At 46.2% G+C, this 23,435-nt stretch overlaps 15 non-coding genes across 15 annotated transcripts; all 15 read left to right on the top strand.

Annotated features, from left to right (window-relative positions):
- The first annotated feature begins 328 nt into the window (after positions 1-328).
- Positions 329-520, top strand: LOC142272047 (U2 spliceosomal RNA). The gene has a single exon (XR_012736989.1). It is a non-coding gene; the product is annotated as a U2 spliceosomal RNA (small nuclear RNA).
- Positions 521-1,908: 1,388 nt separating this feature from the next.
- Positions 1,909-2,099, top strand: LOC142272040 (U2 spliceosomal RNA). The gene has a single exon (XR_012736982.1). It is a non-coding gene; the product is annotated as a U2 spliceosomal RNA (small nuclear RNA).
- A 1,389-nt stretch (positions 2,100-3,488) lies between these two features.
- LOC142272043 (U2 spliceosomal RNA) lies at positions 3,489-3,678 on the top strand. The gene has a single exon (XR_012736985.1). It is a non-coding gene; the product is annotated as a U2 spliceosomal RNA (small nuclear RNA).
- A 1,386-nt stretch (positions 3,679-5,064) lies between these two features.
- Positions 5,065-5,256, top strand: LOC142272042 (U2 spliceosomal RNA). Its single transcript, XR_012736984.1, has one exon. It is a non-coding gene; the product is annotated as a U2 spliceosomal RNA (small nuclear RNA).
- A 1,390-nt stretch (positions 5,257-6,646) lies between these two features.
- LOC142272045 (U2 spliceosomal RNA) lies at positions 6,647-6,837 on the top strand. Its single transcript, XR_012736987.1, has one exon. It is a non-coding gene; the product is annotated as a U2 spliceosomal RNA (small nuclear RNA).
- A 1,386-nt stretch (positions 6,838-8,223) lies between these two features.
- Positions 8,224-8,415, top strand: LOC142272041 (U2 spliceosomal RNA). Its single transcript, XR_012736983.1, has one exon. It is a non-coding gene; the product is annotated as a U2 spliceosomal RNA (small nuclear RNA).
- Positions 8,416-9,803: 1,388 nt separating this feature from the next.
- LOC142272049 (U2 spliceosomal RNA) lies at positions 9,804-9,996 on the top strand. The gene has a single exon (XR_012736990.1). It is a non-coding gene; the product is annotated as a U2 spliceosomal RNA (small nuclear RNA).
- A 1,387-nt stretch (positions 9,997-11,383) lies between these two features.
- On the top strand, positions 11,384-11,574 carry LOC142272039 (U2 spliceosomal RNA). Its single transcript, XR_012736981.1, has one exon. It is a non-coding gene; the product is annotated as a U2 spliceosomal RNA (small nuclear RNA).
- Positions 11,575-12,962: 1,388 nt separating this feature from the next.
- LOC142272044 (U2 spliceosomal RNA) lies at positions 12,963-13,154 on the top strand. Its single transcript, XR_012736986.1, has one exon. It is a non-coding gene; the product is annotated as a U2 spliceosomal RNA (small nuclear RNA).
- A 1,404-nt stretch (positions 13,155-14,558) lies between these two features.
- On the top strand, positions 14,559-14,749 carry LOC142272038 (U2 spliceosomal RNA). The gene has a single exon (XR_012736980.1). It is a non-coding gene; the product is annotated as a U2 spliceosomal RNA (small nuclear RNA).
- A 1,387-nt stretch (positions 14,750-16,136) lies between these two features.
- LOC142272036 (U2 spliceosomal RNA) lies at positions 16,137-16,327 on the top strand. Its single transcript, XR_012736979.1, has one exon. It is a non-coding gene; the product is annotated as a U2 spliceosomal RNA (small nuclear RNA).
- A 1,387-nt stretch (positions 16,328-17,714) lies between these two features.
- LOC142272035 (U2 spliceosomal RNA) lies at positions 17,715-17,905 on the top strand. Its single transcript, XR_012736978.1, has one exon. It is a non-coding gene; the product is annotated as a U2 spliceosomal RNA (small nuclear RNA).
- Positions 17,906-19,293: 1,388 nt separating this feature from the next.
- LOC142272050 (U2 spliceosomal RNA) lies at positions 19,294-19,480 on the top strand. Its single transcript, XR_012736991.1, has one exon. It is a non-coding gene; the product is annotated as a U2 spliceosomal RNA (small nuclear RNA).
- Positions 19,481-20,868: 1,388 nt separating this feature from the next.
- On the top strand, positions 20,869-21,059 carry LOC142272033 (U2 spliceosomal RNA). The gene has a single exon (XR_012736976.1). It is a non-coding gene; the product is annotated as a U2 spliceosomal RNA (small nuclear RNA).
- Positions 21,060-22,446: 1,387 nt separating this feature from the next.
- On the top strand, positions 22,447-22,637 carry LOC142272032 (U2 spliceosomal RNA). The gene has a single exon (XR_012736975.1). It is a non-coding gene; the product is annotated as a U2 spliceosomal RNA (small nuclear RNA).
- Positions 22,638-23,435: the final 798 nt, after the last annotated feature.

Genomic DNA, 23,435 nt, shown 5'->3' with positions numbered 1-23,435 from the left:
GGGTAAGGATGGCAAAGTGTGGCAGTGACGGAAAGTCAGGCAACCTGTCCTGTCCGTCTTTTTGTATCGTGAATTGGAAAGACTGCAAGGGGGGAGGGGAGTTGCTTGCGCCCTAAAGGAGGAGTTATTCAGATTCATTGCAGTGGGCGGCGGCTGCAAAACGCACCATTCTTCTTGTTTTGGCTCTGCAAAGCAGCCTTTTCAAGGGTTGGCTTGGGTGGACAAAATGTCTTGTGTAGGCGTGGGTTTGTCTCCCTCTCGCTCTCTCTCCCTAAGATGTGTCCGGCATAGGCCAGGTGCCCACTCGAGGCCCAAACCAATTCTGGTTATCGCTTCTCGGCCTTTTGGCTAAGATCAAGTGTAGTATCTGTTCTTATCAGTTTAATATCTGGATACGTCCCCTATCTGGGGACCATATATTAAATGGATTTTTAGAACAGGGAGATGGAAAAAGAGCTTGCTCTGTCCACTCCACGCATTGACCTGGTATTGCAGTACCTCCAGGAACGGTGCACCCCTTCTTAACCCAGTTTCCAAAAGCAGAACTCAATTCACCTGATTCATATTAGCCCGATTTAATGAATGGGAAGGAAAGCATACGTCTTCATATGCACCTCAATTTGGCCCATTCACTTTTCACACTTCCTCCTTTTGTTTTTTATCTTTCACACTTTTGACTTTTCTTTATTCATCCAAATAGCAAACTCATCACCACTCAACCTGACCAACTCGGCTATGTCCCCGTGCTGCAGTTCTCTGTCTTATCTAGATCATTTGCAATTGAATGGAATAGATCCCTTTTGGACAAAGTGGATTCACCTGCTGCTGCAGTGACCACAGGTGTGATAACATCTAGAATTGGCATCTGGTGCGATCTCTCCGCTTCCACTCCAAAGAAAGTTACCTGTTTATTCCTATCATGCATTGGTTTTTGGGGTTTTCTTTGAGTAATGATGATCTCTTTAGTAGTCTGTTGGCGCCCTCTCCTGGAGGAATAGTTTGCTTGCTCTTGGACATTCTAAAAGAGAGGTCATGATAGACATTGAGCTTCTGAGCTCATTGGGGGAAAGTCATGGGTGATGAATGTTTGCAACCTACTGCGAAGCCTCATACCGCAATATAAGGAACGTCAAATACTAAGAAAGGGCGGCCTATGAAAGAATTACTACTTTCAATAAGTACACTTAAACGGCTAATTGGGAATAGAAAAACTGTAAAAAGCCCTCTGAGAAAGCCCCCCTCTAACCTTTGATAGTAAGCTTTTCTGTAGTCTGCCTGTTGATGTATTTTTCCGTTTGAACTGTGCACAACATGAAGAGACGGAACACTGGCGCTTGTCACAATGCCCCCCGATGACATCACAATAGCGCTGCTGCCTAGAAAACAAGCTGCGCAGAAGAAGTTGTTCTTTGGGGTGGGAGGGTGGGCTAGTGGAAGGAGGGGGCAATCTCTTTTTTTCCCGGGTGGTAGGGGGATGACAGGAGAAGGGAAGCGGGTGGTGAGAAAGGTACAGAGGGCAGGGTTTGGGGGCTGGGAAGAAAGGGAAAAGATTAGGGTTTGGGGATGATGAAAGGGCTTTCTACGGGTAAGGATGGCAAAGGGTGGCAGTGACGGAAAGTCAGGCAACCTGTCCTGTCCGTCTTTTTGTATCGTGAATTGAAAGACTGCAAGGGGGAGGGGAGTTGCTTGCGCCCTAAAGGAGGAGTTATTCAGATTCATTGCAGTGGGCGGCGGCTGCAAAACGCACCATTCTTCTTGTTTTGGCTCTGCAAAGCAGCCTTTTCAAGGGTTGGCTTGGGTGACAAAATGTCTTGTGTAGGCGTGGGTTTGTCTCCCTCTCGCTCTCTCTCCCTAAGATGTGTCCGGCATAGGCCAGGGTGCCACTCGAGGCCCAAACCAATTCTGGTTATCGCTTCTCGGCCTTTTGGCTAAGATCAAGTGTAGTATCTGTTCTTATCAGTTTAATATCTGATACGTCCCCTATCTGGGGACCATATATTAAATGGATTTTTAGAACAGGGAGATGGAAAAAGAGCTTGCTCTGTCCACTCCACGCATTGACCTGGTATTGCAGTACCTCCAGGAACGGTGCACCCCTTCTTAACCCAGTTTCCAAAAGCAGAACTCAATTCACCTGATTCATATTAGCCCGATTTAATGAATTGGAAGAAAGCATACGTCTTCATATGCACCTCAATTTGGCCCATTCACTTTTCACACTTCCTCCTTTTGTTTTTTATCTTTCACACTTTTGACTTTCTTTATTCATCCAAATAGCAAACTCATCACCACTCAACCTGACCAACTCGGCTATGTCCCCGTGCTGCAGTTCTCTGTCTTATCTAGATCATTTGCAATTGAATGGAATAGATCCCTTTTGGACAAAGTGGATTCACCTGCTGCTGCAGTGACCACAGGTGTGATAACATCTAGAATTGGCATCTGGTGCGATCTCTCCGCTTCCACTCCAAAGAAAGTTACCTGTTTATTCCTATCATGCATTGGTTTTTTGGGGTTTTCTTTGAGTAATGATGATCTCTTTAGTAGTCTGTTGGCGCCCTCTCCTGGAGGAATAGTTTGCTTGCTCTTGGACATTCTAAAAGAGAGGTCATGATAGACATTGAGGCTTCTGAGCTCAATTGGGAAAGTCATGGGTGATGAATGTTTGCAACCTACTGCGAAGCCTCATACCGCAATATAAGGAACGTCAAATACTAAGAAAGGGCGGCCTATGAAAGAATTACTACTTTCAATAAGTACACTTAAACGGCTAATTGGGAATAGAAAAACTGTAAAAAGCCCTCTGAGAAAGCCCCCCTCTAACCTTTGATAGTAAGCTTTTCTGTAGTCTGCCTGTTGATGTATTTTCCGTTTGAACTGTGCACAACATGAAGAGACGGAACACTGGCGGCTTGTCACAATGCCCCCCGATGACATCACAATAGCGCTGCTGCCTAGAAAACAAGCTGCGCAGAAGAAGTTGTTCTTTGGGTGGGAGGGTGGGCTAGTGGAAGGAGGGGGCAATCTCTTTTTTCCCGGGTGGTAGGGGGATGACAGGAGAAGGGAAGCGGGTGGTGAGAAAGGTACAGAGGGCAGGGTTTGGGGGCTGGGAAGGAAAGGGAAAAGATTAGGGTTTGGGGATGATGAAAGGGCTTTCTACGGGTAAGGATGGCAAAGGGGTGGCAGTGACGGAAAGTCAGGCAACCTGTCCTGGTCCGTCTTTTTGTATCGTGAATTGGAAAGACTGCAAGGGGGAGGGGAGTTGCTTGCGCCCTAAAGGAGGAGTTATTCAGATTCATTGCAGTGGGCGGCGGCTGCAAAACGCACCATTCTTCTTGTTTTGGCTCTGCAAAGCAGCCTTTTCAAGGGTTGGCTTGGGTGACAAAATGTCTTGTGTAGGCGTGGGTTTGTCTCCCTCTCGCTCTCTCTCCCTAAGATGTGTCCGGCATAGGCCAGGGTGCCACTCGAGGCCCAAACCAATTCTGGTTATCGCTTCTCGGCCTTTTGGCTAAGATCAAGTGTAGTATCTGTTCTTATCAGTTTAATATCTGATACGTCCCCTATCTGGGGACCATATATTAATGGATTTTTAGAACAGGGAGATGGAAAAAGAGCTTGCTCTGTCCACTCCACGCATTGACCTGGTATTGCAGTACCTCCAGGAACGGTGCACCCCTTCTTATCCCAGTTTCCAAAAGCAGAACTCAATTCACCTGATTCATATTAGCCCCGATTTAATGATTGGAAGAAAGCATACGTCTTCATATGCACCTCAATTTGGCCCCATTCACTTTTCACACTTCCTCCTTTTGTTTTTTATCTTTCACACTTTTGACTTTCTTTATTCATCCAAATAGCAAACTCATCACCACTCAACCTGACCAACTCGGCTATGTCCCCGTGCTGCAGTTCTCTGTCTTATCTAGATCATTTGCAATTGAATGGAATAGATCCCTTTTGGACAAAGTGGATTCACCTGCTGCTGCAGTGACCACAGGTGTGATAACATCTAGAATTGGCATCTGGTGCGATCTCTCCGCTTCCACTCCAAAGAAAGTTACCTGTTTATTCCTATCATGCATTGGTTTTTGGGGTTTTCTTTGAGTAATGATGATCTCTTTAGTAGTCTGTTGGCGCCCTCTCCTGGAGGAATAGTTTGCTTGCTCTTGGACATTCTAAAAGAGAGGTCATGATAGACATTGAGCTTCTGAGCTCAATTGGGGAAAGTCATGGGTGATGAATGTTTGCAACCTACTGCGAAGCCTCATACCGCAATATAAGGAACGTCAAATACTAAGAAAGGGCGGCCTATGAAAGAATTACTACTTTCAATAAGTACACTTAAACGGCTAATTGGAATAGAAAAACTGTAAAAAGCCCTCTGAGAAAGCCCCCCTCTAACCTTTGATAGTAAGCTTTTCTGTAGTCTGCCTGTTGATGTATTTTCCGTTTGAACTGTGCACAACATGAAGAGACGGAACACTGGCGGCTTGTCACAATGCCCCCCGATGACATCACAATAGCGCTGCTGCCTAGAAAACAAGCTGCGCAGAAGAAGTTGTTCTTTGGGTGGGAGGGTGGGCTAGTGGAAGGAGGGGGCAATCTCTTTTTTTCCCGGGTGGTAGGGGGATGACAGGAGAAGGGAAGCGGGTGGTGAGAAAGGTACAGAGGGCAGGGTTTGGGGGCTGGGAAGGAAAGGGAAAAGATTAGGGTTGGGGATGATGAAAGGGCTTTCTACGGGTAAGGATGGCAAAGGGTGGCAGTGACGGAAAGTCAGGCAACCTGTCCTGTCCGTCTTTTTGTATCGTGAATTGAAAGACTGCAAGGGGGAGGGGAGTTGCTTGCGCCCTAAAGGAGGAGTTATTCAGATTCATTGCAGTGGGCGGCGGCTGCAAAACGCACCATTCTTCTTGTTTTTGGCTCTGCAAAGCAGCCTTTTCAAGGGTTGGCTTGGGTGACAAAATGTCTTGTGTAGGCGTGGGTTTGTCTCCCTCTCGCTCTCTCTCCCTAAGATGTGTCCGGCATAGGCCAGGGTGCCACTCGAGGCCCAAACCAATTCTGGTTATCGCTTCTCGGCCTTTTGGGCTAAGATCAAGTGTAGTATCTGTTCTTATCAGTTTAATATCTGATACGTCCCCTATCTGGGGACCATATATTAAATGGATTTTTAGAACAGGGAGATGGAAAAAGAGCTTGCTCTGTCCACTCCACGCATTGACCTGGTATTGCAGTACCTCCAGGAACGGTGCACCCCTTCTTAACCCAGTTTCCAAAAGCAGAACTCAATTCACCTGATTCATATTAGCCCGATTTAATGAATTGGAAGAAAGCATACGTCTTCATATGCACCTCAATTTGGCCCATTCACTTTTCACACTTCCTCCTTTTGTTTTTTATCTTTCAACACTTTTGACTTTCTTTATTCATCCAAATAGCAAACTCATCACCACTCAACCTGACCAACTCGGCTATGTCCCCGTGCTGCAGTTCTCTGTCTTATCTAGATCATTTGCAATTGAATGGAATAGATCCCTTTTGGACAAAGTGGATTCACCTGCTGCTGCAGTGACCACAGGTGTGATAACATCTAGAATTGGCATCTGGTGCGATCTCTCCCGCTTCCACTCCAAAGAAAGTTACCTGTTTATTCCTATCATGCATTGGTTTTTGGGGTTTCTTTGAGTAATGATGATCTCTTTAGTAGTCTGTTGGCGCCCTCGTCCTGGAGGAATAGTTTGCTTGCTCTTGGACATTCTAAAAGAGAGGTCATGATAGACATTGAGCTTCTGAGCTCAATTGGGGAAAGTCATGGGTGATGCAATGTTTGCAACCTACTGCGAAGCCTCATACCGCAATATAAGGAACGTCAAATACTAAGAAAGGGCGGGCCTATGAAAGAATTACTACTTTCAATAAGTACACTTAAACGGCTAATTGGGAATAGAAAAACTGTAAAAAGCCCTCTGAGAAAGCCCCCCTCTAACCTTTGATAGTAAGCTTTCTTGTAGTCTGCCTGTTGATGTATTTTCCGTTTGAACTGTGCACAACATGAAGAGACGGAACACTGGCGGCTTGTCACAATGCCCCCCGATGACATCACAATAGCGCTGCTGCCTAGAAAACAAGCTGCGCAGAAGAAGTTGTTCTTTGGGTGGGAGGGTGGGCTAGTGGAAGGAGGGGGCAATCTCTTTTTTTCCCGGGTGGTAGGGGGATGACAGGAGAAGGGAAGCGGGTGGTGAGAAAGGTACAGAGGGCAGGGTTTGGGGGCTGGGAAGGAAAGGGAAAAGATTAGGGTTTGGGGATGATGAAAGGGCTTTCTACGGGTAAGGATGGCAAAGGGTGGCAGTGACGGAAAGTCAGGCAACCTGTCCTGTCCGTCTTTTTGTATCGTGAATTGGAAAGACTGCAAGGGGGAGGGGAGTTGCTTGCGCCCTAAAGGAGGAGTTATTCAGATTCATTGCAGTGGGCGGCGGCTGCAAAACGCACCATTCTTCTTGTTTTGGCTCTGCAAAGCAGCCTTTTCAAGGGTTGGCTTGGGTGACAAAATGTCTTGTGTAGGCGTGGGTTTGTCTCCTCTCGCTCTCTCTCCCTAAGATGTGTCCGGCATAGGCCAGGGTGCCACTCGAGGCCCAAACCAATTCTGGTTATCGCTTCTCGGCCTTTTGGCTAAGATCAAGTGTAGTATCTGTTCTTATCAGTTAATATCTGATACGTCCCCTATCTGGGGACCCATATATTAAATGGATTTTTAGAACAGGGAGATGGAAAAAGAGCTTGCTCTGTCCACTCCACGCATTGACCTGGTATTGCAGTACCTCCAGGAACGGTGCACCCCTTCTTAACCCAGTTTTCCAAAAGCAGAACTCAATTCACCTGATTCATATTAGCCCGATTTAATGAATTGGAAGAAAGCATAACGTCTTCATATGCACCTCAATTTGGCCCATTCACTTTTTCACACTTCCTCCTTTTGTTTTTTATCTTTCACACTTTTGACTTTCTTTATTCATCCAAATAGCAAACTCATCACCACTCAACCTGACCAACTCGGCTATGTCCCCGTGCTGCAGTTCTCTGTCTTATCTAGATCATTTGCAATTGAATGGAATAGATCCCTTTTGGACAAAGTGGATTCACCTGCTGCTGCAGTGACCACAGGTGTGATAACATCTAGAATTGGCATCTGGTGCGATCTCTCCGCTTCCACTCCAAAGAAAGTTACCTGTTTATTCCTATCATGCATTGGTTTTTGGGGTTTTCTTTGAGTAATGATGATCTCTTTAGTAGTCTGTTGGCGCCCTCTCCTGGAGGAATAGTTTGCTTGCTCTTGGACATTCTAAAAGAGAGGTCATGATAGACATTGAGCTTCTGAGCTCAATTGGGGAAAGTCATGGGTGATGAATGTTTGCAACCTACTGCGAAGCCTCATACCGCAATATAAGGAACGTCAAATACTAAGAAAGGGCGGCCTATGAAAGAATTACTACTTTCAATAAGTACACTTAAACGGCTAATTGGGATAGAAAAACTGTAAAAAGCCCTCTGAGAAAGCCCCCCTCTAACCTTTGATAGTAAGCTTTTCTGTAGTCTGCCTGTTGATGTATTTTCCGTTTGAACTGTGCACAACATGAAGAGACGGAACACTGGCGGCTTGTCACAATGCCCCCCGATGACATCACAATAGCGCTGCTGCCTAGAAAACAAGCTGCGCAGAAGAAGTTGTTCTTTGGGTGGGAGGGTGGGCTAGTGGAAGGAGGGGGCAATCTCTTTTTTCCCGGGTGGTAGGGGGATGACAGGAGAAGGGAAGCGGGTGGTGAGAAAGGTACAGAGGGCAGGGTTTGGGGGCTGGAAGGAAAGGGAAAAGATTAGGGTTTGGGGATGAAGAAAGGGCTTTCTACGGGTAAGGATGGCAAAGGGTGGCAGTGACGGAAAGTCAGGCAACCTGTCCTGTCCGTCTTTTTGTATCGTGAATTGGAAAGACTGCAAGGGGAGGGGAGTTGCTTGCGCCCTAAAGGAGGAGTTATTCAGATTCATTGCAGTGGGCGGCGGCTGCAAAACGCACCATTCTTCTTGTTTTGGCTCTGCAAAGCAGCCTTTTCAAGGGTTGGCTTGGGTGACAAAATGTCTTGTGTAGGCGTGGGTTTGTCTCCCTCTCGCTCTCTCTCCCTAAGATGTGTCCGGCATAGGCCAGGGTGCCACTCGAGGCCCAAACCAATTCTGGTTATCGCTTCTCGGCCTTTTGGCTAAGATCAAGTGTAGTATCTGTTCTTATCAGTTTAATATCTGATACGTCCCCTATCTGGGGACCATATATTAAATGGATTTTTAGAACAGGGAGATGGAAAAAGGAGCTTGCTCTGTCCACTCCACGCATTGACCTGGTATTGCAGTACCTCCAGGAACGGTGCACCCCTTCTTAACCCAGTTTCCAAAAGCAGAACTCAATTCACCTGATTCATATTAGCCCGATTTAATGAATTGGAAGAAAGCATACGTCTTCATATGCACCTCAATTTGGCCCATTCACTTTTCACACTTCCTCCTTTTGTTTTTTATCTTTCACACTTTTGACTTTCTTTATTCATCCAAATAGCAAACTCATCACCACTCAACCTGACCAACTCGGCTATGTCCCCGTGCTGCAGTTCTCTGTCTTATCTAGATCATTTGCAATTGAATGGAATAGATCCCTTTTGGACAAAGTGGATTCACCTGCTGCTGCAGTGACCACAGGTGTGATAACATCTAGAATTGGCATCTGGTGCGATCTCTCCGCTTCCACTCCAAAGAAAGTTACCTGTTTATTCCTATCATGCATTGGTTTTTGGGTTTTCTTTGAGTAATGATGATCTCTTTAGTAGTCTGTTGGCGCCCTCTTCCTGGAGGAATAGTTTGCTTGCTCTTGGACATTCTAAAAGAGAGGTCATGATAGACATTGAGCTTCTGAGCTCAATTGGGGAAAGTCATGGGTGATGAATGTTTGCAACCTACTGCGAAGCCTCATACCGCAATATAAGGAACGTCAAATACTAAGAAAGGGCGGCCTATGAAAGAATTACTACTTTCAATAAGTACACTTAAACGGCTAATTGGGAATAGAAAAACTGTAAAAAGCCCTCTGAGAAAGCCCCCCTCTAACCTTTGATAGTAAGCTTTTCTGTAGTCTGCCTGTTGATGTATTTTCCGTTTGAACTGTGCACAACATGAAGAGACGGAACACTGGCGGCTTGTCACAATGCCCCCCGATGACATCACAATAGCGCTGCTGCCTAGAAAACAAGCTGCGCAGAAGAAGTTGTTCTTTGGGTGGGAGGGTGGGCTAGTGGAAAGGAGGGGGCAATCTCTTTTTTTTCCCGGGTGGTAGGGGGATGACAGGAGAAGGGAAGCGGGTGGTGAGAAAGGTACAGAGGGCAGGGTTTGGGGGCTGGGAAGGAAAGGGAAAAGATTAGGGTTTGGGGATGATGAAAGGGCTTTCTACGGGTAAGGATGGCAAAGGGTGGCAGTGACGGAAAGTCAGGCAACCTGTCCTGTCCGTCTTTTTGTATCGTGAATTGGAAAGACTGCAAGGGGGAGGGGAGTTGCTTGCGCCCTAAAGGAGGAGTTATTCAGATTCATTGCAGTGGGCGGCGGCTGCAAAACGCACCATTCTTCTTGTTTTGGCTCTGCAAAGCAGCCTTTTCAAGGGTTGGCTTGGGTGACAAAATGTCTTGTGTAGGCGTGGGTTTGTCTCCCTCTCGCTCTCTCTCCCTAAGATGTGTCCGGCATAGGCCAGGTGCCACTCGAGGCCCAAACCAATTCTGGTTATCGCTTCTCGGCCTTTTGGCTAAGATCAAGTGTAGTATCTGTTCTTATCAGTTTAATATCTGATACCGTCCCCTATCTGGGGGACCATATATTAAATGGATTTTTAGAACAGGGAGATGGAAAAAGAGCTTGCTCTGTCCACTCCACGCATTGACCTGGTATTGCAGTACCTCCAGGAACGGTGCAACCCCTTCTTAACCCAGTTTCCAAAAGCAGAACTCAATTCACCTGATTCATATTAGCCGATTTAATGAATTGGAAGAAAGCATACGTCTTCATATGCACCTCAATTTGGCCCATTCACTTTTCACACTTCCTCTTTTGTTTTTTATCTTTCACACTTTTGACTTTCTTTATTCATCCAAATAGCAAACTCATCACCACTCAACCTGACCAACTCGGCTATGTCCCCGTGCTGCAGTTCTCTGTCTTATCTAGATCATTTGCAATTGAATGGAATAGATCCCTTTTGGACAAAGTGGATTCACCTGCTGCTGCAGTGACCACAGGTGTGATAACATCTAGAATTGGCATCTGGTGCGATCTCTCCGCTTCCACTCCAAAGAAAGTTACCTGTTTATTCCTATCATGCATTGGTTTTTGGGGTTTTCTTTGAGTAATGATGATCTCTTTAGTAGTCTGTTGGCGCCCTCTCCTGGAGGAATAGTTTGCTTGCTCTTGGACATTCTAAAAGAGAGGTCATGATAGACATTGAGCTTCTGAGCTCAATTGGGGAAAGTCATGGGTGATGAATGTTTGCAACCTACTGCGAAGCCTCATACCGCAATATAAGGAACGTCAAATACTAAGAAAGGGCGGCCTATGAAAGAATTACTACTTTCAATAAGTACACTTAAACGGCTAATTGGGAATAGAAAAACTGTAAAAAGCCCTCTGAGAAAGCCCCCCTCTAACCTTTGATAGTAAGCTTTTCTGTAGTCTGCCTGTTGATGTATTTTCCGTTTGAACTGTGCACAACATGAAGAGACGGAACACTGGCGGCTTGTCACAATGCCCCCCGATGACATCACAATAGCGCTGCTGCCTAGAAAACAAGCTGCGCAGAAGAAGTTGTTCTTTGGGTGGGAGGGTGGGCTAGTGGAAGGAGGGGGCAATCTCTTTTTTTTCCCGGGTGGTAGGGGGATGACAGGAGAAGGGAAGCGGGTGGTGAGAAAGGTACAGAGGGCAGGGTTTGGGGGCTGGGAAGGAAAGGGAAAAGATTAGGGTTTGGGGATGATGAAAGGGCTTTCTACGGGTAAGGATGGCAAAGGGTGGCAGTGACGGAAAGTCAGGCAACCTGTCCTGTCCGTCTTTTTGTATCGTGAATTGGAAAGACTGCAAGGGGGAGGGGAGTTGCTTGCGCCCTAAAGGAGGAGTTATTCAGATTCATTGCAGTGGGCGGCGGCTGCAAAACGCACCATTCTTCTTGTTTTGGCTCTGCAAAGCAGCCTTTTCAAGGGTTGGCTTGGGTGACAAAATGTCTTGTGTAGGCGTGGGTTTGTCTCCCTCTCGCTCTCTCTCCCTAAGATGTGTCCGGCATAGGCCAGGGTGCCACTCGAGGCCCAAACCAATTCTGGTTATCGCTTCTCGGCCTTTTGGCTAAGATCAAGTGTAGTATCTGTTCTTATCAGTTTAATATCTGATACGTCCCCTATCTGGGGACCATATATTAAATGGATTTTTAGAACAGGGAGATGGAAAAAGAGCTTGCTCTGTCCACTCCACGCATTGACCTGGTATTGCAGTACCTCCAGGAACGGTGCACCCCTTCTTAACCCAGTTTCCAAAAGCAGAACTCAATTCACCTGATTCATATTAGCCCGATTTAATGAATTGGAAGAAAGCATACGTCTTCATATGCACCTCAATTTGGCCCATTCACTTTTCACACTTCCTCCTTTTGTTTTTTATCTTTCACACTTTTGACTTTCTTTATTCATCCAAATAGCAAACTCATCACCACTCAACCTGACCAACTCGGCTATGTCCCCGTGCTGCAGTTCTCTGTCTTATCTAGATCATTTGCAATTGAATGGAATAGATCCCTTTTGGACAAAGTGGATTCACCTGCTGCTGCAGTGACCACAGGTGTGATAACATCTAGAATTGGCATCTGGTGCGATCTCTCCGCTTCCACTCCAAAGAAAGTTACCTGTTTATTCCTATCATGCATTGGTTTTTGGGGTTTTCTTTGAGTAATGATGATCTCTTAGTAGTCTGTTGGCGCCCTCTCCTGGAGGAATAGTTTGCTTGCTCTTGGACATTCTAAAAGAGAGGTCATGATAGACATTGAGCTTCTGAGCTCAATTTGGGGAAAGTCATGGGTGATGAATGTTTGCAACCTACTGCGAAGCCTCATACCGCAATATAAGGAACGTCAAATACTAAGAAAGGGCGGCCTATGAAAGAATTACTACTTTCAATAAGTACACTTAAACGGCTAATTGGGAATAGAAAAACTGTAAAAAGCCCTCTGAGAAAGCCCCCCTCTAACCTTTGATAGTAAGCTTTTCTGTAGTCTGCCTGTTGATGTATTTTCCGTTTGAACTGTGCACAACATGAAGAGACGGAACACTGGCGGCTTGTCACAATGCCCCCCCGATGACATCACAATAGCGCTGCTGCCTAGAAAACAAGCTGCGCAGAAGAAGTTGTTCTTTGGGTGGGAGGGGTGGGCTAGTGGAAGGAGGGGCAATCTCTTTTTTTCCCGGGTGGTAGGGGATGACAGGAGAAGGGAAGCGGGTGGTGAGAAAGGTACAGAGGGCAGGGTTTGGGGGCTGGGAAGGAAAGGGAAAAGATTAGGGTTTGGGGATGATGAAAGGGCTTTCTACGGGTAAGGATGGCAAAGGGTGGCAGTGACGGAAAGTCAGGCAACCTGTCCTGTCCGTCTTTTTGTATCGTGAATTGGAAAGACTGCAAGGGGGAGGGGAGTTGCTTGCGCCCTAAAGAGGAGTTATTCAGATTCATTGCAGTGGGCGGCGGCTGCAAAACGCACCATTCTTCTTGTTTTGGCTCTGCTAAAGCAGCCTTTTCAAGGGTTTGGCTTGGGTGACAAAATGTCTTGTGTAGGCGTGGGTTTGTCTCCCTCTCGCTCTCTCTCCCTAAGATGTGTCCGGCATAGGCCAGGGTGCCACTCGAGGCCCAAACCAATTCTGGTTATCGCTTCTTCGGCCTTTTGGCTAAGATCAAGTGTAGTATCTGTTCTTATCAGTTTAATATCTGATACGTCCCCTATCTGGGGACCATATATAAATTGGATTTTTAGAACAGGGAGATGGAAAAAGAGCTTGCTCTGTCCACTCCACGCATTGACCTGGTATTGCAGTACCTCCAGGAACGGTGCACCCCTTCTTAACCCAGTTTCCAAAAGCAGAACTCAATTCACCTGATTCATATTAGCCCGATTTAATGAATTGGAAGAAAGCATACGTCTTCATATGCCACCTCAATTTGGCCCATTCACTTTTCACACTTCCTCCTTTTGTTTTTATCTTTCACACTTTGACTTTCTTTATTCATCCAAATAGCAAACTCATCACCACTCAACCTGACCAACTCGGCTATGTCCCCGTGCTGCAGTTCTCTGTCTTATCTAGATCATTTGCAATTGAATGGAATAGATCCCTTTTGGACAAAGTGGATTCACCTGCTGCTGCAGTGACCACAGGTGTGATAACATCTAGAATTGGCATCTGGTGCGATCTCTCCGCTTCCACTCCAAAGAAAGTTACCTGTTTATTCCTATCATGCATTGGTTTTTGGGGTTTTCTTTGAGTAATGATGATCTCTTTAGTAGTCTGTTGGCGCCCCTCCTGGAGGAATAGTTTGCTTGCTCTTGGACCATTCTAAAAGAGAGGTCATGATAGACATTGAGCTTCTGAGCTCAATTGGGGAAAGTCATGGGTGATGAATGTTTGCAACCTACTGCGAAGCTCATACCGCAATATAAGGAACGTCAAATACTAAGAAAGGGGCGGCCTATGAAAGAATTACTACTTTCAATAAGTACACTTAAACGGCTAATTGGGAATAGAAAAACTGTAAAAAGCCCTCTGAGAAAGCCCCCCTCTAACCTTTGATAGTAAGCTTTTCTGTAGTCTGCCTGTTGATGTATTTTCCGTTTGAACTGTGCACAACATGAAGAGACGGAACACTGGCGGCTTGTCACAATGCCCCCCGATGACATCACAATAGCGCTGCTGCCTAGAAAACAAGCTGCGCAGAAGAAGTTGTTTCTTGGGTGGGAGGGTGGGCTAGTGGAAGGAGGGGGGCAATCTCTTTTTTTCCCGGGTGGTAGGGGGATGACAGGAGAAGGGAAGCGGGTGGTGAGAAAGGTACAGAGGGCAGGGTTTGGGGGCTGGGAAGGAAAGGGAAAAGATTAGGGTTTGGGGATGATGAAAGGGCTTTCTACGGGTAAGGATGGCAAAGGGTTGGCAGTGACGGAAAGTCAGGCAACCTGTTCCTGTCCGTCTTTTTGTATCGTGAATTGGAAAGACTGCAAGGGGGATGGGAGTTGCTTGCGCCCTAAAGGAGGAGTTATTCAGATTCATTGCAGTGGGCGGGCGGCTGCAAAACGCACCATTCTTCTTGTTTTGGCTCTGCAAAGCAGCCTTTTCAAGGGTTGGGCTTGGGTGACAAAATGTCTTGTGTAGGCGTGGGGTTTGTCTCCCTCTCGCTCTCTCTCCCTAAGATGTGTCCGGCATAGGCCAGGGTGCCACTCGAGGCCCAAACCTTCTGGTAAACCAATTCTGGTTATCGCTTCTCGGCCTTTTGGCTAAGATCAAGTGTAGTATCTGTTCTTATCAGTTTAATATCTGATACGTCCCCTATCTGGGGACCATATATTAAATGGATTTTTAGAACAGGGAGATGGAAAAAGAGCTTGCTCTGTCCACTCCACGCATTGACCTGGTATTGCAGTACCTCCAGGAACGGTGCACCCCTTCTTAACCCAGTTTCCAAAAGCAGAACTCAATTCACCTGATTCATATTAGCCCGATTTAATGAATTGGAAGAAAGCATACGTCTTCATATGCACCTCAATTTGGCCCATTCACTTTTCACACTTCCTCCTTTTGTTTTTTATCTTTCACACTTTTGACTTTCTTTATTCATCCAAATAGCAAACTCATCACCACTCAACCTGACCAACTCGGCTATGTCCCCGTGCTGCAGTTCTCTGTCTTATCTAGATCATTTGCAATTGAATGGAATAGATCCCTTTTGGACAAAGTGGATTCACCTGCTGCTGCAGTGACCACAGGTGTGATAACATCTAGAATTGGCATCTGGTGCGATCTCTCCGCTTCCACTCCAAAGAAAGTTACCTGTTTATTCCTATCATGCATTGGTTTTTGGGGTTTTCTTTGAGTAATGATGATCTCTTTAGTAGTCTGTTGGCGCCCTCTCCTGGAGGAATAGTTTGCTTGCTCTTGGACATTCTAAAAGAGAGGTCATGATAGACATTGAGCTTCTGAGCTCAATTGGGGAAAGTCATGGGTGATGAATGTTTGCAACCTACTGCGAAGCCTCATACCGCAATATAAGGAACGTCAAATACTAAGAAAGGGCGGCCTATGAAAGAATTACTACTTTCAATAAGTACACTTAAACGGCTAATTGGGAATAGAAAAACTGTAAAAAGCCCTCTGAGAAAGCCCCCCTCTAACCTTTGATAGTAAGCTTTTCTGTAGTCTGCCTGTTGATGTATTTTCCGTTTGAACTGTGCACAACATGAAGAGACGGAACACTGGCGGCTTGTCACAATGCCCCCCGATGACATCACAATAGCGCTGCTGCCTAGAAAACAAGCTGCGCAGAAGAAGTTGTTCTTTGGGTGGGAGGGTGGGCTAGTGGAAGGAGGGGGCAATCTCTTTTTTTCCCGGGTGGTAGGGGGATGACAGGAGAAGGGAAGCGGGTGGTGAGAAAGGTACAGAGGGCAGGGTTTGGGGGCTGGGAAGGAAAGGGAAAAGATTAGGGTTTGGGGATGATGAAAGGGCTTTCTACGGGTAAGGATGGCAAAGGGTGGCAGTGACGGAAAGTCAGGCAACCTGTCCTGTCCGTCTTTTTGTATCGTGAATTGGAAAGACTGCAAGGGGGAGGGGAGTTGCTTGCGCCCTAAAGGAGGAGTTATTCAGATTCATTGCAGTGGGCGGCGGCTGCAAAACGCACCATTCTTCTTGTTTTGGCTCTGCAAAGCAGCCTTTTCAAGGGTTGGCTTGGGTGACAAAATGTCTTGTGTAGGCGTGGGTTTGTCTCCCTCTCGCTCTCTCTCCCTAAGATGTGTCCGGCATAGGCCAGGGTGCCACTCGAGGCCCAAACCAATTCTGGTTATCGCTTCTCGGCCTTTTGGCTAAGATCAAGTGTAGTATCTGTTCTTATCAGTTTAATATCTGATACGTCCCCTATCTGGGGACCATATATTAAATGGATTTTTAGAACAGGGAGATGGAAAAAGAGCTTGCTCTGTCCACTCCACGCATTGACCTGGTATTGCAGTACCTCCAGGAACGGTGCACCCCTTCTTAACCCAGTTTCCAAAAGCAGAACTCAATTCACCTGATTCATATTAGCCCGATTTAATGAATTGGAAGAAAGCATACGTCTTCATATGCACCTCAATTTGGCCCATTCACTTTTCACACTTCCTCCTTTTGTTTTTTATCTTTCACACTTTTGACTTTCTTTATTCATCCAAATAGCAAACTCATCACCACTCAACCTGACCAACTCGGCTATGTCCCCGTGCTGCAGTTCTCTGTCTTATCTAGATCATTTGCAATTGAATGGAATAGATCCCTTTTGGACAAAGTGGATTCACCTGCTGCTGCAGTGACCACAGGTGTGATAACATCTAGAATTGGCATCTGGTGCGATCTCTCCGCTTCCACTCCAAAGAAAGTTACCTGTTTATTCCTATCATGCATTGGTTTTTGGGGTTTTCTTTGAGTAATGATGATCTCTTTAGTAGTCTGTTGGCGCCCTCTCCTGGAGGAATAGTTTGCTTGCTCTTGGACATTCTAAAAGAGAGGTCATGATAGACATTGAGCTTCTGAGCTCAATTGGGGAAAGTCATGGGTGATGAATGTTTGCAACCTACTGCGAAGCCTCATACCGCAATATAAGGAACGTCAAATACTAAGAAAGGGCGGCCTATGAAAGAATTACTACTTTCAATAAGTACACTTAAACGGCTAATTGGGAATAGAAAAACTGTAAAAAGCCCTCTGAGAAAGCCCCCCTCTAACCTTTGATAGTAAGCTTTTCTGTAGTCTGCCTGTTGATGTATTTTCCGTTTGAACTGTGCACAACATGAAGAGACGGAACACTGGCGGCTTGTCACAATGCCCCCCGATGACATCACAATAGCGCTGCTGCCTAGAAAACAAGCTGCGCAGAAGAAGTTGTTCTTTGGGTGGGAGGGTGGGCTAGTGGAAGGAGGGGGCAATCTCTTTTTTTCCCGGGTGGTAGGGGGATGACAGGAGAAGGGAAGCGGGTGGTGAGAAAGGTACAGAGGGCAGGGTTTGGGGGCTGGGAAGGAAAGGGAAAAGATTAGGGTTTGGGGATGATGAAAGGGCTTTCTACGGGTAAGGATGGCAAAGGGTGGCAGTGACGGAAAGTCAGGCAACCTGTCCTGTCCGTCTTTTTGTATCGTGAATTGGAAAGACTGCAAGGGGGAGGGGAGTTGCTTGCGCCCTAAAGGAGGAGTTATTCAGATTCATTGCAGTGGGCGGCGGCTGCAAAACGCACCATTCTTCTTGTTTTGGCTCTGCAAAGCAGCCTTTTCAAGGGTTGGCTTGGGTGACAAAATGTCTTGTGTAGGCGTGGGTTTGTCTCCCTCTCGCTCTCTCTCCCTAAGATGTGTCCGGCATAGGCCAGGGTGCCACTCGAGGCCCAAACCAATTCTGGTTATCGCTTCTCGGCCTTTTGGCTAAGATCAAGTGTAGTATCTGTTCTTATCAGTTTAATATCTGATACGTCCCCTATCTGGGGACCATATATTAAATGGATTTTTAGAACAGGGAGATGGAAAAAGAGCTTGCTCTGTCCACTCCACGCATTGACCTGGTATTGCAGTACCTCCAGGAACGGTGCACCCCTTCTTAACCCAGTTTCCAAAAGCAGAACTCAATTCACCTGATTCATATTAGCCCGATTTAATGAATTGGAAGAAAGCATACGTCTTCATATGCACCTCAATTTGGCCCATTCACTTTTCACACTTCCTCCTTTTGTTTTTTATCTTTCACACTTTTGACTTTCTTTATTCATCCAAATAGCAAACTCATCACCACTCAACCTGACCAACTCGGCTATGTCCCCGTGCTGCAGTTCTCTGTCTTATCTAGATCATTTGCAATTGAATGGAATAGATCCCTCCTTTTGGACAAAGTGGATCACCTGCTGCTGCAGTGACCACAGGTGTGATAACATCTAGAATTGGCATCTGGTGCGATCTCTCCGCTTCCACTCCAAAGAAAGTTACCTGTTTATTCCTATCATGCATTGGTTTTTGGGGTTTTCTTTGAGTAATGATGATCTCTTAGTAGTCTGTTGGCGCCCTCTCCTGGAGGAATAGTTTGCTTGCTCTTGGACATTCTAAAAAGAGAGGTCATGATAGACATTGAGCTTCTGAGCTCAATTGGGGAAAGTCATGGGTGATGAATGTTTGCAACCTACTGCGAAGCCTCATACCGCAATAATAAGGAACGTCAAATACTAAGAAAGGGCGGCCTATGAAAGAATTACTACTTTCAATAAGTACACTTAAACGGCTAATTGGGAATAGAAAAACTGTAAAAAGCCCTCTGAGAAAGCCCCCCTCTAACCTTTGATAGTAAGCTTTTCTGTAGTCTGCCTGTTGATGTATTTTCCGTTTGAACTGTGCACAACATGAAGAGACGGAACACTGGCGGCTTGTCACAATGCCCCCCGATGACATCACAATAGCGCTGCTGCCTAGAAAACAAGCTGCGCAGAAGAGTTGTTCTTTGGGTGGGAGGGTGGGCTAGTGGAAGGAGGGGGCAATCTCTTTTTTTCCCGGGTGGTAGGGGGATGACAGGAGAAGGAAGCGGGTGGTGAGAAAGGTACAGAGGGCAGGGGTTTGGGGGCTGGGAAGGAAAGGGAAAAGATTAGGGTTTGGGGATGATGAAAGGGCTTTCTACGGGTAAGGATGGCAAAGGGTGGCAGTGACGGAAAGTCAGGCAACCTGTCCTGTCCGTCTTTTTGTATCGTGAATTGGAAAGACTGCAAGGGGGAGGGGAGTTGCTTGCGCCCTAAAGGAGGAGTTATTCAGATTCATTTGCAGTGGGCGGCGGCTGCAAAACGCACCATTCTTCTTGTTTTGGCTCTGCAAAGCAGCCCTTTTCAAGGGTTGGCTTGGTGACAAAATGTCTTGTGTAGGCGTGGTTTGTCTCCTCTCGCTCTCTCTCCCTAAGATGTGTCCGGCATAGGCCAGGGTGCCACTCGAGGCCCAAACCAATTCTGGTTATCGCTTCTCGGCCTTTTGGCTAAGATCAAGTGTAGTATCTGTTCTTATCAGTTTAATATCTGATACGTCCCCTATCTGGGGACCATATATTAAATGGATTTTTAGAACAGGGAGATGGAAAACTTGCTCTGTCCACTCCACGCATTGACCTGGTATTGCAGTACCTCCAGGAACGGTGCACCCCTTCTTAACCCAGTTTCCAAAAGCAGAACTCAATTCACCTGATTCATATTAGCCCGATTTAATGAATTGGAAGAAAGCATACGTCTTCATATGCACCTCAATTTGGCCCATTCACTTTTCACACTTCCTCCTTTTGTTTTTTATCTTTCACACTTTTGACTTTCTTTATTCATCCAAATAGCAAACTCATCACCACTCAACCTGACCAACTCGGCTATGTCCCCGTGCTGCAGTTCTCTGTCTTATCTAGATCATTTGCAATTGAATGGAATAGATCCCTTTTGGACAAAGTGGATTCACCTGCTGCTGCAGTGACCACAGGTGTGATAACATCTAGAATTGGCATCTGGTGCGATCATCTCCGCTTCCACTCCAAAGAAAGTTACCTGTTTATTCCTATCATGCATTGGTTTTTGGGGTTTTCTTTGAGTAATGATGATCTCTTTAGTAGTCTGTTGGCGCCCTCTCCTGGAGGAATAGTTTGCTTGCTCTTGGACATTCTAAAAGAGAGGTCATGATAGACATTGAGCTTCTGAGCTCAATTGGGGACAGTCATGGGTGATGAATGTTTGCAACCTACTGCGAAGCCTCATACCGCAATATAAGGAACGTCAAATACTAAGAAAGGGCGGCCTATGAAAGAATTACTACTTTCAATAAGTACACTTAAACGGCTAATTGGGAATAGAAAAACTGTAAAAAGCCCTCTGAGAAAGCCCCCCTCTAACCTTTGATAGTAAGCTTTTCTGTAGTCTGCCTGTTGATGTATTTTCCGTTTGAACTGTGCACAACATGAAGAGACGGAACACTGGCGGCTTGTCACAATGCCCCCCGATGACATCACAATAGCGCTGCTGCCTAGAAAACAAGCTGCGCAGAAGAAGTTGTTCTTTGGGTGGGAGGGTGGGCTAGTGGAAGGAGGGGGCAATCTCTTTTTTTCCCGGGTGGTAGGGGGATGACAGGAGAAGGGAAGCGGGTGGTGAGAAAGGTACAGAGGGCAGGGTTTGGGGGCTGGGAAGGAAAGGGAAAAGATTAGGGTTTGGGGATGATGAAAGGGCTTTCTACGGGTAAGGATGGCAAAGGGTGGCAGTGACGGAAAGTCAGGCAACCTGTCCTGTCCGTCTTTTTGTATCGTGAATTGGAAAGACTGCAAGGGGGAGGGGAGTTGCTTGCGCCCTAAAGGAGGAGTTATTCAGATTCATTGCAGTGGGCGGCGGCTGCAAAACGCACCATTCTTCTTGTTTTGGCTCTGCAAAGCAGCCTTTTCAAGGGTTGGCTTGGGTGACAAAATGTCTTGTGTAGGCGTGGGTTTGTCTCCCTCTCGCTCTCTCTCCCTAAGATGTGTCCGGCATAGGCCAGGGTGCCACTCGAGGCCCAAACCAATTCTGGTTATCGCTTCTCGGCCTTTTGGCTAAGATCAAGTGTAGTATCTGTTCTTATCAGTTTAATATCTGATACGTCCCCTATCTGGGGACCATATATTAAATGGATTTTTAGAACAGGGAGATGGAAAAAGAGCTTGCTCTGTCCACTCCACGCATTGACCTGGTATTGCAGTACCTCCAGGAACGGTGCACCCCTTCTTAACCCAGTTTCCAAAAGCAGAACTCAATTCACCTGATTCATATTAGCCCGATTTAATGAATTGGAAGAAAGCATACGTCTTCATATGCACCTCAATTTGGCCCATTCACTTTTCACACTTCCTCCTTTTGTTTTTTATCTTTCACACTTTTGACTTTCTTTATTCATCCAAATAGCAAACTCATCACCACTCAACCTGACCAACTCGGCTATGTCCCCGTGCTGCAGTTCTCTGTCTTATCTAGATCATTTGCAATTGAATGGAATAGATCCCTTTTGGACAAAGTGGATTCACCTGCTGCTGCAGTGACCACAGGTGTGATAACATCTAGAATTGGCATCTGGTGCGATCTCTCCGCTTCCACTCCAAAGAAAGTTACCTGTTTATTCCTATCATGCATTGGTTTTTGGGGTTTTCTTTGAGTAATGATGATCTCTTTAGTAGTCTGTTGGCGCCCTCTCCTGGAGGAATAGTTTGCTTGCTCTTGGACATTCTAAAAGAGAGGTCATGATAGACATTGAGCTTCTGAGCTCAATTGGGGACAGTCATGGGTGATGAATGTTTGCAACCTACTGCGAAGCCTCATACCGCAATATAAGGAACGTCAAATACTAAGAAAGGGCGGCCTATGAAAGAATTACTACTTTCAATAAGTACACTTAAACGGCTAATTGGGAATAGAAAAACTGTAAAAAGCCCTCTGAGAAAGCCCCCCTCTAACCTTTGATAGTAAGCTTTTCTGTAGTCTGCCTGTTGATGTATTTTCCGTTTGAACTGTGCACAACATGAAGAGACGGAACACTGGCGGCTTGTCACAATGCCCCCCGATGACATCACAATAGCGCTGCTGCCTAGAAAACAAGCTGCGCAGAAGAAGTTGTTCTTTGGGTGGGAGGGTGGGCTAGTGGAAGGAGGGGGCAATCTCTTTTTTTCCCGGGTGGTAGGGGGATGACAGGAGAAGGGAAGCGGGTGGTGAGAAAGGTACAGAGGGCAGGGTTTGGGGGCTGGGAAGGAAAGGGAAAAGATTAGGGTTTGGGGATGATGAAAGGGCTTTCTACGGGTAAGGATGGCAAAGGGTGGCAGTGACGGAAAGTCAGGCAACCTGTCCTGTCCGTCTTTTTGTATCGTGAATTGGAAAGACTGCAAGGGGGAGGGGAGTTGCTTGCGCCCTAAAGGAGGAGTTATTCAGATTCATTGCAGTGGGCGGCGGCTGCAAAACGCACCATTCTTCTTGTTTTGGCTCTGCAAAGCAGCCTTTTCAAGGGTTGGCTTGGGTGACAAAATGTCTTGTGTAGGCGTGGGTTTGTCTCCCTCTCGCTCTCTCTCCCTAAGATGTGTCCGGCATAGGCCAGGGTGCCACTCGAGGCCCAAACCAATTCTGGTTATCGCTTCTCGGCCTTTTGGCTAAGATCAAGTGTAGTATCTGTTCTTATCAGTTTAATATCTGATACGTCCCCTATCTGGGGACCATATATTAAATGGATTTTTAGAACAGGGAGATGGAAAAAGAGCTTGCTCTGTCCACTCCACGCATTGACCTGGTATTGCAGTACCTCCAGGAACGGTGCACCCCTTCTTAACCCAGTTTCCAAAAGCAGAACTCAATTCACCTGATTCATATTAGCCCGATTTAATGAATTGGAAGAAAGCATACGTCTTCATATGCACCTCAATTTGGCCCATTCACTTTTCACACTTCCTCCTTTTGTTTTTTATCTTTCACACTTTTGACTTTCTTTATTCATCCAAATAGCAAACTCATCACCACTCAACCTGACCAACTCGGCTATGTCCCCGTGCTGCAGTTCTCTGTCTTATCTAGATCATTTGCAATTGAATGGAATAGATCCCTTTTGGACAAAGTGGATTCACCTGCTGCTGCAGTGACCACAGGTGTGATAACATCTAGAATTGGCATCTGGTGCGATCTCTCCGCTTCCACTCCAAAGAAAGTTACCTGTTTATTCCTATCATGCATTGGTTTTTGGGGTTTTCTTTGAGTAATGATGATCTCTTTAGTAGTCTGTTGGCGCCCTCTCCTGGAGGAATAGTTTGCTTGCTCTTGGACATTCTAAAAGAGAGGTCATGATAGACATTGAGCTTCTGAGCTCAATTGGGGACAGTCATGGGTGATGAATGTTTGCAACCTACTGCGAAGCCTCATACCGCAATATAAGGAACGTCAAATACTAAGAAAGGGCGGCCTATGAAAGAATTACTACTTTCAATAAGTACACTTAAACGGCTAATTGGGAATAGAAAAACTGTAAAAAGCCCTCTGAGAAAGCCCCCCTCTAACCTTTGATAGTAAGCTTTTCTGTAGTCTGCCTGTTGATGTATTTTCCGTTTGAACTGTGCACAACATGAAGAGAC

Source organism: Anomaloglossus baeobatrachus, unplaced genomic scaffold (assembly GCF_048569485.1).
Source record: "Anomaloglossus baeobatrachus isolate aAnoBae1 unplaced genomic scaffold, aAnoBae1.hap1 Scaffold_3438, whole genome shotgun sequence".
Lineage (NCBI taxonomy): Eukaryota > Metazoa > Chordata > Amphibia > Anura > Aromobatidae > Anomaloglossus > Anomaloglossus baeobatrachus.
This window is presented reverse-complemented; position numbering and strand designations above follow the sequence as displayed.